This window comes from Protopterus annectens, chromosome 1.part1 (genome assembly GCF_019279795.1).
Source record: "Protopterus annectens isolate FY-2018-M chromosome 1.part1, PAN1.0, whole genome shotgun sequence".
Taxonomy (NCBI): domain Eukaryota; kingdom Metazoa; phylum Chordata; order Ceratodontiformes; family Protopteridae; genus Protopterus; species Protopterus annectens.
This window is the reverse complement of record NC_056726.1, coordinates 1,960,254,664-1,960,264,621: the sequence shown is the minus strand read 5'-3', so window position 1 is coordinate 1,960,264,621 and position 9,958 is coordinate 1,960,254,664. Positions and strand designations below refer to the sequence as shown.

At 35.9% G+C, this 9,958-nt stretch overlaps 1 non-coding gene across 1 annotated transcript; it reads left to right on the top strand.

The window, feature by feature from the left end:
* The first annotated feature begins 8,346 nt into the window (after positions 1-8,346).
* TRNAF-GAA lies at positions 8,347-8,415 on the top strand. The gene has a single exon. It is a non-coding gene; the product is annotated as a tRNA-Phe (tRNA).
* The last annotated feature ends 1,543 nt before the right edge of the window (positions 8,416-9,958 follow it).

The window sequence follows — 9,958 nt, the reverse complement described above, 5'->3', positions numbered from 1 at the left end:
GTGGACTGGAGTTCCGCTGTGGCGACCCCTAACCAGGAAAAGCCAAAAAGACAAACAACCAAGACCTGAGATCTTTTTGCTGAGGAAATGTTGAGGTTTCTTGAGTTAGTTTAGGTGCTTAATGAGATATATGCCAGAAAGGGCACTGTATTCTGTGATGGACCCAATAAGAGACGAATAAAGTGGGACTATATCTTGGTTTGAACCTTGAGGAGATACCACAAAGGACAAAGTATGTGATGTAGAATTTTTAAACTACTACACAGGCATGGTTGTGAAAGGAGGGCCTATTGTCAGCAAAGGTACCCAAGTCCCTAATGACTGTGTCAGATTTGAGTAGAACATTATCTACATGATAAGCAGAAACACTGTTAAAGGAAACTATACTGCATTTCTTGGCACTGAATATAAGCCTGTGATTAACATCCCTAGCATTTGCTTGATCTAGCCATTGCTGGAGAATTTGACTGCCAGAATGGGATTTGATAACTGCCTCCCACATTGCAATCATCGGCAAACTTAGTTAGCCATAGTCCACTGATTTTAGTTTTCATGCCAGGGAAGTATATGTTAAAGAGGAGGGGGCCAAGGACTGAGCCCTGTGGGACTCCTCTGGTGATGCTTTTCTATCTTGAGATGAGTTTGTCAATAATCCCAACAGGGAAGTAAGCATTGAAGGCCTTGATAAGGTTCAGAGAGGCAGCATGGTCTGCATACCCCTCATCAATAGCCTCAATAACCCTTTTAAAATCTCAAACAGGTTGAGAAGGCATGATTATTTTTTTCCAAAGCCATACTGGTTTGGATCCAAGAATGTAAGGTCTCCTACTTCATCGCTTATTAGTTCAGCTATAACATATTCCATAATCTTGCAAATAATGCTAGTAAAACAAGTAAGCCTGTATTCTCAGGATCAGCAGAGGGGGCACCCTTATGCAATGGTACCATAACATCTGTTCTTAACACACCAAGGATGATACCAATGGAAATTCTCAGGATGAAGAGCTGAATTAGAGGTTATGATAGACGGAAATTAATACTCCTTAGCAGATATCTGTGGGTGTTGTGAGGTCCCATAGAAATGATATCTTTATTTTTTGAAAGTGCCATAAGGACATGATCCAAAGAGATTTCAAGAGGCGAGGTGTGAGAAATGACTGAATTACAGCTGAGAATACTACAGGTGGGATGAAGTTGGGAGATAATTTATCTGCAAGATTAGCAATGTTGTTGGGTTAGAGAAGTGAGGTATCAATAATGAAGTTTAGTATTGCATTATTGGTTACCTCTATGCTTCCTAATATAAACAAAAAAGCTCTTATGGTTGTCTTTTGAATTAACTACAACTCTAATTTTTATCATGTGGCCTTACAGTTCTCAATGGTAAGCCTAATGGGCTTTGATACAAGTAGTGTAGGTAGAGTGGGACAAAGAGAGTAGCTGCACTGGATGTAAAGTGGTTACAGTCGTCACAAAAATATATACATTGAGAAGAATGGTTCAGGTTTTTTCTGTATATTGTTTGTGAAGAAGCTCTGTGAAAATATTTTTGTCATTTCTCTTTGGTTAAAGACTGTGACTGATGAAATAACTTAATGTGCTTAGTATCCACACATTAAAAGAAGGTTAATATACATACTGAATGCACATTTTGTTTTATTTGTGTAGGACATTGTGCAGTTGTTTTGCACAGCTAGATGGATCTTCTCGTGAGCTTTCAGAAGCTATCATCAGTGCAGCCTTCCAAGTAAGCAACCCCTCTTTCTTAGTTTTACTTTTCAGACCAAACAGGTAAAGTAAATGAGCAAGCCTGCAGTATTAGACAAAGGTGAATGTGTGCTGTCTTGAAGAGAAAAAAATGCAAGTCCTACAAAAACCAACAATAGTGGATCACTGAAACATCACAACACACTTTCTAATAGGTTTTGTGCACAAGGTCTCCTTAACTCTAACAGCTAATTCTTAATTTTGCTGAACCTTCGGCTCTATTTAAGAACTCTTGAAACAGTATAATGTAAGTTATTTGTAATGTCATTAAGCAGTTGTAACTCTTTACCAATATTATTTATTTAGTTTGATAACTGGGTGTCTGGACTGGTACAGAACACTTTTCAGTCACCGTCTGGGCCATAAGGAAGACAATGACAGAATAATAATAGAACATCAAAGCAGTTAACAAATGAAATAGCAATAATAGCCTAAATATAAACATGCATATGCCCATTTAACAGATCTAATGCCATAAATGTCCTAAGTATAAACGGGTCGGTCTATATTATATTTTCGAAAGTTTCAGACATCGAACACCATATGGTCGACACCATATGAACGTTTGAAATTTCGAAAATAGAATAAGAAGATAAAAATAAAAAAAATATACTTACTAAATGCTGTAGGCAGGGGGTCAAGCCCCCCCTGCACTCCCACACCCACGCTACTTTATTCCTACTCTGAGATGGCACTGCATCGAAGTAAAGGGAAATATTCCCTACAGTGATTTCCGTGTTACACACTCAACATTTCGACGTTTCGACCATTTGGGTTCACTCAATATGCGTTCACTGTTTACAATTTTCGATCACGCGATAGGAACCCGTATAAACATGTATGAGCTTTTTAACAGATCTAATGCCAAAAATATACTATGTATAAAATAAATAAGTCAACTAACGAATCTAATGCCATGAATGGCCTAAAGAGAAACCTTGCAATATGTCAATATAGCAAGTATATACATGTCTACAGTGAAACAAAATCAGTAAATGGTATACAGTGCTATAAACAGATTGTGTAAAGAGTTCACAGCATTGAATAACATATGCAGTTTGTTTACAAAAGGCAGGTTCTGCAATGATGTTCAGTGATAGGGGCAAGGTTGATGAGTCTCATAATTGTATTTTTATTTTTTGTAGGGTTGAGGTATTAAGACATGAAAGAGGAAATATAATTGCAGAGAGTATTCAGTTCTTGAAATTAGCAAATTGATGGCAGTGGTGTGTCTAGCTTTTGCAGTAAGCAGGTGTGAAATGCTGCATGTAACGGTAGGTTGTTTTAAGACTTTAGCAGTGGTAATATGTAATTGTGCAAGGAAAGCGTATCATCCAACAGGATGCATGTAAGGAATGAGAATATCTGGTACAGTGGCCTTGTTTAATATTGCTGTACTAAAGAGCATCACCATAATTTGTTTGTACTGACTTAATTTTTGAAGGCAAGTCAATTACAAACAGAAGCAAATTCTTGTTGCATGAAGTTATCACCATGTTGTCAGTAACACACATGATGACATGTAGATGTGGGTAGGTGCCAGAAGAGGCTATTGATTTCCAAAGAGAAGAGCAGTATATCAAACACTGAGCCTTGGGGGCCCCAACTGCTAAAGTACATGTTAAGGAAGCAGAGTTTAGTCCAGAGATTGTAAAATATCTAATCTGAAAAGTAATTTTGAAAACAAGGTAGTAACTTTTTTGTGAAATCCCATAGTAATATAGTTTATCCTGTAAAACCGCATGGAATATGTAATCATCAATCTTTCTCTTTTCTTCAACTTCTATGTAAGCCTTTTCGCTGTCCATTTGCATCCATGCCTATGTTATTATTCATCACATATGTGTTCTATTATACTTCTATTGATACTTGTTGCTTGCTGCTTTTCACTGTCACAGTGTGATTGTAAGTCAGACTGAGCCTGCAGTTGGTCAATCTGGGGTCAGTACTCTACCCTGGTACCCACAATGTAAATAAGAAAATAGAAGTGCAAGTAGGTTTCCCTCTTATTTATATTTCTTATGTATTCTTTTGTCATCCTTATCAGAATTTCACGGTTTATGGACACTGCTAGCAGTTTTATTGCTACTTCTACTTGACAATCTTAAATGATTTTGATGCAGTGATTTCATGTATTTCAGGTCATGTAATGTTTTCACAATGACCTCAGCTTCAGCAAAGGCAATAAGCAAGCACAAGTGTAGTGGAGAATTAGGTCATTCAAAATATTTCTGCAGGAATGGTTTGCACATTACATCAATTATAATGCCACTGACTAAATAAAGCTCAGGAAAGGTATGTTGTCCCATCTTTTAACTCTTAAAAAAGAATAAATAAAAACATGGCTCTTGAAAGGAACACAGTGAGAAATTGCTCGAAATAGAAAAGTCTGCAGACTAAATTATTTTCTTCAGTAGTGCCAATTCTCTTAAAGGTGCTTATGTTAGGGGAAAAAAATTCCTCAGGAAGTGATGCAAAACAGAGATACATAGGAAATACCTTCCATTGGAAGTACACACACAAGTGGTCACTTTGAAATATTTATCTGGTCATTCCTGCAAATATTATTTACTTCTGATGGTAGAAACAGCAAATGGACAAGTGATTTTATATTTTTTTTTCCTCAAATATTTTTTTTTATTTTCAATTAAAATAACATTTACAAAATATTATTAAATATCATTTTAAACAACTATATACAATATTTACAGTAGCCTGACTTTCAGTTATATACACTGTATGTTATTAAATATAGAATTAACAGATCAGTTATCAGAGATACAATATTGATTATTGCAGAGTGTCCAACAAAGATATAACTTTCTTCCAAGGATTATTTACCAATGGCCTGGGATAGATATGATTTCATATCTTGTTATGAAATTACTTGTATGTTCTTATCAAGTTATTACATCACCTTCACTGCACAAGGTGGCTGTATGAGCTCTCTGTTGTTTATTGATAGCACATTACATTCATAATTTTCCTTTTCAATTTTCTGATGCAATTAAAAATACCTTATTATCATTTTCTACCTTGGGGCTAAGTTAGGTTCACAGTAACAGCCAGATTTCATAAGAATGAAATAGTGATTCTGTGCATTATTTAATCTAACTTGCTTTAATAACTAGAATCAGTTTTAAAAGATAAGAAGTAACTTTTTATGCTGCATATCTTCTTAATATTATGATTTCACAATGTTGTATGTTTTTTGTTGATCTTACTTGTATATTTGGGTCCTGCTGGTATGTGTTCATGAATGCAGAATTTAATAATGTGATAAAATTCATGGATATTATCCTGAGCAGACTTATTTGGATAACTGAGGATAGAATTCCTGCATGTTTCCCTAACTACAACATTTAGTGAATCATAATTTCCATTGCTAAAGTTTTGGAAGGGCCATTTATTTATGACTGAATATGATATTCCTCTTAGGTTAAACATAATGGCATCCTAGTCTTTACTGATTACAGAGCGATAACTATGGGTGTAGAGGAGAAGCAGTCTTGCTCGCTCAAGATGATATCCAGGGTATTACAATTCCTGTTTGATTTTCATAGTATTTGTTCCAAATTAACTTGCTTAAGATACTCAGTTAATATTTGGGAACATTTGTTATCTGACATTGAGTAATTTACTCAATCAGGTTAAGATGCCTTTGTGGTTAACATCCATCTTAACAGTTACATTTACTTTGATCTGTTTATTTACATTTGTTTTCCTGCATTGAACACTGGTTGCATTTGACCCTATTCTGACACCTGGATAATCAATGAATTTGCATTGATTTTTATGTCCTGGAGTTTAATTGGGAAATTGCTCTGAAGATGCATTGATGTTGTAGGTTGATCCTTTTAATATTATATTCAACAGTACTGATATTTAATTACTTTAAGAGTAATTTCTAGTTCTGAGTTGTTTTCCTGGTCTTTAGCTGTTCTTTTATAAAGGGTAAGACATTGGCATCTGTCCCACTGGATCTGCAAAAAAGTGTATTGTTTTTGCATTTTATTTTGTTGCTGAGGACAGCCTCCTGAATACTTTTGTCAGATATAAAATTCCCTGCCATGACATCATGAAAAACTGAACCCACAATGACTCACAAACCAATCCATAGACTACTATATTTCAATGTTATATGTATCGGAAGTATTTTTTTTACTTCATAGAAAGCCAAGTTGTCAAATAATTACTGCAGCTGGAACACTTCTCATTGAAAACTGTCACGTGGCCATGCAGTAGTGAAAACACAATGCAAATAAGAAAATGCTCCTCTAAACAGATGAAATGATTTTGATTGCCCACAATGCTTTGCAGCTGTATATAAACCATTACTAATTGCCTACCAGTACATCATCTTGTAGGCATGTTTATAGAGAAAAACTGTGTAAAACAAACACACTATAATCTTAATATTTTTGCAAAATCACTTGCAACTTTATCACAAAGGGTGCAATTGAAAATTAAATTAATTGTAAAAGAAAGATGCTTCCAAACACGATCAAAACACTTTAACTAAAGTGCAGATATCGTAATTCTCCATGCAGAGGAAAATTCCAAAATTAGTAGTCTTATTGCTGAGATTTCTAGCATTCAGCAGGGTCACTTTCCCCTTTGATTTTTTTATTTTGATTATTTTGTACTTTTTTGTCCTAAAATTTGAAAAGCTCTAAAAAGATCTTATAAGGAATGAAAATTTACTCTTCACTGGTTGTACTCTGTAGCAGTGGCATGATACTCATCAAGTATAAGGGACTCTCCATGTTTAGACATCTCTCTGCAGGGTATTGGGTACTGGATCCCTTGCCTTTGACATCCTTAACCACTGACTGAATACTAAAACTTTGATGTGATATTTCCAAGGCTTGAACCCAGGACCCTGTGCACTACAATGACAGCAACATACCTCTACACCATCTGAGCTGGTCTATAGTAAGTTATGTGAGGACTTCTGTAAGCAGGCATGTCTTCTCCATGTAGAAAGACTTTCTTAGATTGCTCAGAGTGAACAAAAACAAGTTATAACTAATCTTAATCTCCTGTAACCTAAGAATACCCTCTCACTTATGGTCTGTTTCTCAGCATTGTATGCAAAAGGGAAAGAATGTTGACAAGATAAATATGGTCAGAAAATTAAGAGTGAATAAAATAACTGATGTTTGTCATATTAGCCACTTACAAAAGCTTTAATGAAATAGACAAGGCAGAAGTCAAATTAATTGTTTAAGAACCAGGCTGTAATAAAATAGACAAGACAGAAGGAGCTCTAAGTAACTATTAAGAGCCAGAATAAAATGCCACTTCCTAAAGCCTTTCTGAATGGTTCAAGTTTTCCATTTCTATGATTTTTCTATGCCATTTCAGTTGTTTTTTTTTCAAAGGGTACAAAATTCAGTACTTTATTCAATAATGTGTTAGCTCAGTGAGGTATTACATGGCACAGTGATATGCCTAGATTGATTAGACATGCTCTTTAGAATTAGATGAGGTACATAACATGCTTTTCTGGCTTTGGCACAGAACTATAGAAAGGTCACCTGGCATCCTTTGCAAGACCCTAAACTGGCACTTCCTTAATTCCAAGTTGAAGAACAAATAACACTTAAAACATCTACAGGTAGGCAACCACAGAAGATATGAAATTCTCAAATGAATTTATTAAGCTATGACTCAAAGCCTATTATATAATACATGTAATCCAATCAAAAACATCAGACAATAATTAGAAAATTAAATTAACAATTATCAAATTGTAAAACACAATACAAAACTGCCCATGTGTAATATAAAATTAGTACTTATAAAACATGTCTAATACAAATTGTCTCATTCAGACCCAGTCACACGCATGGCACATATTATAAAATTGGTTTTGATTCAGTTGCTTAATAAATTATTTTGAGAATTTCACATGTTCTGTGATTGCCTGCTTATGGATGTTTTAAGTGTTCATTCTTATTATTCATCTTTTTGTTTTTTGTGGTGGTGAAGAACAAAAAATAAGAAAAAATTCTAAAAGTCCTCTGAAAGTTGAAGACACCCTCCTCCCTAAAAAATCTTTTTCTGCACTTTGAAACTCTAACAAGCTGTTTTCTACAGAGTTACTGAGTCAATGAATGCTTCAGGTCATGACAAACAATATCGGCATGAAGCCATGCAGCCATGCTAATACTGCACCTCCACACCAGTGGCACTTGCTGATAGTGTCACCTAAGATCTCATGTGTGTGACAGTCTTTGCTTTTCTCTCCCTCTAGTTATGGCTCTGCATTTATGCATGGTATAATCTTTATTATGACTGCTCTGTACCTCCTTTACTCAAGGGTGCACATCATCCTATTGGAAAGTCCAAGACCCAGAACTATGAGTCTTGATGCATTAAACTGCAATTGGAAAAACAAACAAGCCAAAAAAAAAAAAAACAAATAAAAAATAAGCAGTAGCTTCTGAAGCTTGCTGTTACACCTTTAAATTATTTTTCAGGGGAACAGACACCTGACATTTGGGCACTGTGCCCCCATACCCTGTTACTTTTATACACTAAATCCGAGGTGGCTGTACATCAAACAGCAGGGAATTATAGCTCAGTTGGGAGAGCATTAGACTGAAGATCTAAAGGCCCCTGGTTCAATCCCAGGTTTCGGAAGTAGACCCTTTCTAGTACCTACCTATTAACCTATATCAAACAAAGCTCCTCATTAGCACTCTTCACGAAAAGTCTTGATGATTGGATGGGAAATAGGAAATTCACCCTGGGGATCACCTCTGTAGCTCTGCTCGACAGGAGCACAGGAAAATAATTTTCTTGGGTGGCAAAAGCCAGGGTACCTTTTCAGCTAGGCTTATATAGCCCCTAGGGCTAATAGCCTAGTATCTACCTAAGAACCTATGAACTTATTATCCAAGACAGCACTTTATTTATTTAGCTATTTGTTTATTTAAAATGTGTTTACTAGAATAGAGCACTGATCACAAGTGACTAATTTCAGTCTCAGACAAGAAATACAAAGAAAATTAGAATTCTATTTAATGAGAGATAGCAAGAGTATAATATTCTATAAAGTACCATTATCAGCTAACAAAAATAGAAGCATAATATAACTGTAATATACATTATCTTTGTCTTTGTCTTTTCCTGGTTAGGGGTCACCACAGTGGAACTCCGGTCCACTAATGATTGGCAGTGGATTTTTACGGTTCTGAGGTGCCAGTCAATGTCCAACCTTCAAAGAAGGCACACCCATTCATGCACGCACCTATCTGCATGTCTTTAAATGTCAGTCGACCATGGGGAGGACATGCAGTATCACCTCCAAAACTGCATAACAGTGGGAAGATGACAAAGGCCTTATCTCCACTTAACCGCAACTCCACTGAATAAACATAGGTTTTTGTCTAATTGTATTCTGATAAAATGGGCAATAGATCACTTCCAAGACCTCTGCAAGCTGAGCACCTGTATGGCACTCACGCACATGGATATGCATGGGCGCGCACTAACATTTAGTGTCATGAAAATACACTCCACTATACTTTTTGTTCATGTGTATTATTAAGTAACATAACCAAGCCACACTGTAACCAAAAGTCTTAAGCATACCCAAAATTATAGCCCTAATATCCAAAAGTGAATACAATTCTGCTACACTAACAGCAACATCAGCAACTTCCCCAAAATACTAAGGAATTGTAAAGGAAAAGCAGTCCATAAGCGTACATTAGGGGAGGGAGGCCAACCTCTTTTAAAATGACATCTCTTTGAAGATCTACTGTTATGGGAAACACGCAACAGTCTTGCATCCTTCAGGGAGGGCTGTTATAATACTAGTGTAACATTTGGGTGGGTACAACAGTAGTAGAACATTTTAAAAATAAATACAAATGACATGTAGAAAGTGAGGTGCATCTGTGACAAATGCAGCTGTGTGTTGTCTAAGTGGGAATGAGAGCACAGTTGAGTGGCATGAAGGCTGTCAGACAGAGTTTATGAGTAGCTGGACAGAGAAGTTATGCTAAGAAAAGATAATGTGAGAGAGATGTTGTGAAGACTGGTAGAGATAGGTGAAGGCTGCCAGCCTAGCCAGATAGAAGTGTGCAGATAATTCTATCATTTGTAAATATGAATGTTGAACTACAAGCTTGTTTTTTAAATGAAAGAATGTGCTGTGAAATGTTGAACTTAAAACAAT